The sequence below is a fragment of the Oryzias latipes genome, chromosome 8, assembly GCF_053564925.1.
Source record: "Oryzias latipes strain Hd-rR chromosome 8, Olatipes_Hd-rR_3.1".
In the NCBI taxonomy this organism is placed as follows: domain Eukaryota; kingdom Metazoa; phylum Chordata; class Actinopteri; order Beloniformes; family Adrianichthyidae; genus Oryzias; species Oryzias latipes.
In genome coordinates, this window is record NC_136244.1 from 20,899,199 (window position 1) to 20,905,198 (window position 6,000).

Sequence of the window (6,000 nt, forward strand, 5' to 3'; positions counted from 1 at the left end):
AAGAAAAGGCTTACTGGCAACTTGCTGCTCTGCTCTCTGGATTTATAAATCCCTTAATGAAAAGTCTATTATTTGCTGTGACTTAGCACAGCCAAACAATTTAAAACCTCCCCAGAAACTTCCATTTGGACTTTAATTTAATATCCAGACTCTTATGGAACTGATGAAAAAAAAAAAAAAAAAAAAAAAAAAGAAGAAGAAAAGAAAACAATAGAAAAAAAAAAAAAAGAAGGTAAATTCCAGGAAAAAATGGGTGTAATTGAAATTGAAATCAGGAAACCCCGTGAGGAGACCAAGTCATTTACATAACAATCAATGCTTGGGTGTTACTGTGCAACATAGTACACGCTGTCTAACCACGTGAAGACTTTCAACGGTCTGATCTTGGGCTTTGAACCTCTTGCTGTATAGCTGATGGCTTTGCACTCAACGAAATGACAGAAAAGTAATGAAAAACCATGTTGCTCACATCAGAGTTCTCTGTAAGTTCATTCCAACACATCTGTTCCCACAGTGTCATCAAGTCACATTGCTTGTAAGATGTGCAAGTATCCTCTGTAAACGGAAAATAGCCCAAATAGCTATCATTACCCATCAGCCACTATTTATTTAGAAATAAAATTAGCTTACTTATGTCCACAGTTGTTGTCTTTGCTCAGGTGATGAGTGATAAAAAAGGAAATGTTGATTAAAAAGCAGTTATTTCTAAAATAGAGGTTGTTGTTTGCCTGGCGTTATGTGTATCATTAGCAGCCTGCTTCTCATTTTGTATGTGAACACGTGTTGTTTGCCCTTGGCCTGAATGTGGTATTCAACAGATACACAGTCGGCCCACCGACACACATTAAGGTTGTGAAGCGCACACAGGTGTTCAGTTATACCTTTGGGGTGGGCAACAAACAGATGCCTTCATCTCTGGCAGTCAGTCAGCGGGGCTGTCATTGCTCCTCCCTGACCCCCTCCAAGCTGCCTGACGCTTTAGTCACTTAAAAGTTCTATGGTGCAACGCCTCAGACAAGCAAGGAGGGATCACTAAAAACACATCTGTCCCAGTCCAGTGACGGCTGTCAGTGTGGGGGCACGGCAGGGTCACACAAGTCTGCTGCCGGAGAAGTCATTGAAGAAATGAAGTCACAACCAACGCAATGAAGCAAAGTCACTTTTGCTTTCAAAGTGTCAATTCATATGGTATCAGGCCTGATAGTAAAAGACCAAAAGACATCCAGTTGCTAAACTCACATACATTTCCTGCACTCAATAAAAATGTGATACAGATAGAAATAAGAATAACCATAAATGTAGCCAATATAAATAAGCTTTGAAGTCTAAGAGTGTTTTCTCATTTGTTGAGTTACTGAAGATGATTTCAGCAGAGAACACGCTTGGCATCCCAAAGCCTTGATTTGCTTCACACTGGGTCAAATCGTTTTTATATTCAGTCCTTTTAAATAAGCTAAAAGAATAATTGGTCAAAGGCATTGAATAAAAAGCTGCTTTTGTCTTCTCAATAACCCTTTAACATCTGAGATGTGACAGGTGACATCACACACGCTCTTTGTCATATCATATCTACTTTACTGTTCATGTGATCAATGTGAATCAGCTGATTCTGACATGGGGAAAAGCGGCTCCTATTAGTACCGATCTGTAACAAATTACTAACATAAATAAAAAATTTAAAGGAGGTACATGCTTAAGACAAACTATCGAGTTGGTGTCCTCACCTGTCCAAAAAATGTGTAAAAAAGGACATTTGGAGGTCACCTGGCTCTTTTACCGGATGATCTCTGTGATTTATTCAGCATGGACGTGTACGTTTGTTGGTAAAAGTTCATGCATTTTAGCGTCTTACCCTAATGGGACCTGTGATGTATTTTCAACAAACCCAATTCAATTTTGCAGGGCTGTGCCATGCACAGTTGCCAAATCATGATCTAAATATTTAATGAAAAGTAAACAAATGTAGCAAGTTTTGCTATTTCAGATTTATAGTAATAGAGGTTATGAAAGACCATTGTTTAGCAATAACTTATGCCCAATAGTTCAAGAACTTAAATGACCATAGGCTCCAAGAAGTGGCTCTCTTCCTCCTTTCATCATCCTCACAACAGTGTCTGAATGGTGCTTGGTGGAACCAGAGGGTATAAACATGATTAGTGTCTAAATGACGAAATGACTAACAATTTAATGAAGCCAATGAGTTACAGGTATCACATCTGAAAGTTATTAAATTTAGTTTAGCTCATGATTGAGTTACTTATAGTAAAAGCATGTCAGGCACTGATTCCCCTTCAGTTTTCTTCTAGTTAAGCAGAGCTTTGTTCAAAAGACAAAGGCAATAATAATAATTAAAAAAAAGATTTTTGGAACATTTACAACTTCTACCGTGCTTTATGTTGCAGAGAGGCTCAAACATATGAGTTTGAGTGCAGCTGAGATTTTGTGTGAAGTATAATGTGTTTTGTCATGAAAAAAAGGAATCTTGCATCCACTGGGTTGTAAATCAGCCTCTGTTGAGCATGTTTGAAGCTAGCTTTTGAGCTCTCCGTCAGTCTGGTCTTTCCAAACAATACTGTTATAGCAGTTTATCATTGGTATAAAAACCCCCAGATCCTGTTTGATTAGATTCTCATCTCTTCAGGTAGAAATTATTAATGCAATTGGGTAAAAAACAGTAAACTGGACTTGGTTTATCTTTTATTATAGAGGACTTGTTGCCTCGGAGAAGGTGTAAAGTTTCTTCTATTGCAGTGCTTTAACCTACTAATTTGACGGCTGGTCCAGGTTATCTCCACAAGGTAGGATGGGGATGTCTATAAAAAACAAATGGGAAAATGTTTTCTGAGGCCTGGCTTTTGGCCCCCTCCTGTTGTGTAATGGTACGGCTCATGTGTAAATGTTAAAAAAGTTTAAGAAGAAAAGCAAAGTTCATATGGGATCAAAAGTCATAACTATAGCCTACTGGTCACTGGTTCTAAGGCTTACTATTGTTTTATTACACATAAGAGTCATCAACCTTACAAAGCCTGCTTTGATGGCTCCTGCATTATGTTATATTAGATAACCAAACATTCGGACAGCGCTGCAAAATGGTGATCGCACTATATAATGCATTATATAGTGAGTAGTTAAAGAATTTGGACATGGTCATGCTCACTACTTTTCTTTCTTTGCAAATGAGAAATATGACGTCACCCACTTGCTGAAGTAAAAACCTGATAAATATGAACATTTTACAAAGGCTATCACTGTGTTTTGATGATAAAAACTTTGACGATTTATAAAAAAATAAATGTAAACATGTATCAAATGACAAATTGTTAAAATACAATGCATTTTTTTTCCATATTCGCCCAACTAGTGAGCATAAATGCACACCAGACTTCTTGGAATTTTCCATATAGAGAGCACCCTATTATAGTACACTAAATAGTGAGTAGTTAAGAACTTGTGGATAACTTATCTGAAAGAACTGTTACACCAATATAACTGTTAAAAGTGCAAAGTTTCTGAATACACAGTATTTTTCTGGACTGTAACACAAAACTGATAAACCAGGAGAAAGCTACTCATGCACATGGATGAAAAATTAAACTTTTTGCAGAAGAGCCTTACCTGGGATTTTCAAACTTCTCATTAGGAGGTGAAAGTACAAACCAAAGCTGCACCCACAGTGAAGTTTGTGGTGGACAATCACATTTCCAAGCTGATTAAGTTTTCTTTGGAGTCATTAAGATGAAAGATGAATGATTTGGCTCGGTACGTGAAGAGCAGAAGAGTGTCTTATGCTGTCTTGCTGAGAGAGCCGATGGGCTTTTCAGATGAATGCCCCCATATGCCGCACGCCTCACACATGAGCTGCAGGCCGGAAACTAGGCAGGAGCTGTTTTCGGCCCCTATTCCGACACGTTGCACTGTCTCTGGGGCTCATGGGCTTGGATGTGCGAGACCAAGCTTATGCAGAATTAAACACACCACACTCTTACACAAAAACTTCCTCATTAGCTGTTTTCTCTGACAGCCAGTGTATTTTACCAAAATTAACATACCTTTCCTTTCCAGTGGTTCTTGGACTTGACTTAAAGAAGTAACTGATATAAAAAACAAAACACATTTTTTTAATACTATCTTTTGGCAACAGCATAATAATTAGGAGATCACATTATAACACCAGCTGCTGATTTGGGCTGATTTGTGTTTTTTATGCCTTTGAAAATAAAACATGCAGGAGCATTTGCAACCCTTCCTGCCACTCTAAATACAATCAGATAATGAAGGTTTTTTTTCCTAAATGTTCAAGAATTCTTAGCATACTTTGGAAGAAAAGGCTTTCTGATATATAACTCCGGTACCTTCTATACAGTCTCCTTGAAGGGAATCACCATTGATGCAGGGAGTTCATTCAAAGTCTTCCTCCTCTGAGTGCAGCTCTATAAAAGAGATGCACAATGATCCTCATTCGTCGACTTTCTGTTCAAAATAAATATCAGCTGTACTGCTGTGAAACGAGCATGTAGACGGTTTCACTTCAGTGGCGTGAACATGTTATGTAATAAAAAAAAATTCAGCAAGAAAAACAACTAAACTATTTAAATTTTCTGAGAGGTGTGAGGCCTGAGAGTGCTTCTCTGTGTTTTTGATTAAACTTTAAGATGCAACATAGAACATTTGTTGAGCAGGTTTAATGTTTTAGTACTGTTTAGCCACTCTAGATCTAGAGTGATGCAGGAGAGTTTAAGGAAGGATCTTAGGAACTTTAGGAGGACACCATTTGCAAAAGAAATGTCAAACTTGAGTTTCTTTAATGAGGCCAAGTCAAGTTATTTTAAGGTTTTCTAACTTAATTCATGGATAGCTTTGCTCTGCAATCATGTTTGCATTGGTTTTAAAAACTACTATTTGTTCTATCTTGAGCAGTGGCCAAGTCTGCACTAAGACTAAAGACTAAAGCCAAACATCAGGTAGCTTTTAATAAACTCACTATATGGGGATGGAGGCCACCATCTTCTCAATGCACACAGACACAGATAAAGGAGGGCAAATATGTAAAAAAACAGACGGAGGGAGGTTATTTACTCTCCAGGTTCAGACAAAACAATTTCCTCTTTGTAAACGCTGTGTATTTGACACAAATAAAAAAAATACTTGGCCCACTGCTGATGTATTATTTTATATAGGGGATGCTTTTATTTATTGAACTAAAGTTACACACAAAACATAGCTTTGGTGAAAACTGAAAATCTGCATTTTTATTGCTATGCTGTGCTTTTTTTTTATTATTATACATTACTATTAAGCTATTTGTATACATCTTTGATTCCAGGTAAATTTAGGAGTCATACATTTATTTTTTCTCTCCAAATGTATTTGATTATGCACAGATGTTTGTTTTTATTATTTCTTGTAAAACAACAGACGCAACTCCTTTTTTCGGCAGACCATAATTAAAACCTTTAGGAAGAATCTGCTTTGTGGAAAACCTGATTTCATACTGTGGTCTGTATACAAAGATTTTCCTTGCAAAGTAAAGAGAACAAACAAAACATCCACCACTGCGTTTTCCTAGAGTACAAAAATAAACTGCATCCACTGCTGCCCGGTATGAGTATTGTGAAGGATAGTTAGAAGCTGCTTTTAACTTTTGAGAAGAAACGGAGCTTCGCGGAAGCCATGTGTGTGTAAATGTCAGTGTCTGAGTGTGCTGTCCTCGACAGCTTCTGTGGTGTATGCTCGCTTTGATTAATGCCTCGATCTAAAATAAAAATAGTGACTCAGTTGACAACTAATTAGGCATCTTTTCTGATTCTCCAAGCGTTCTTCTGCTGATTAGATTCAGCGCTGGAGAATCCATAAAACGGGTTACTGGTTTGTGATTGAAATTGAGAAGCTGGTTCTCAGGACAGCCACGTCCGCAAGGAAATTAGCCCTTGTGGAAGCTTGACGTGGTCGATGACTTCCTGGGAACGTTGTGGCTGATCGTCGATCAAAAACCTCAAAAAG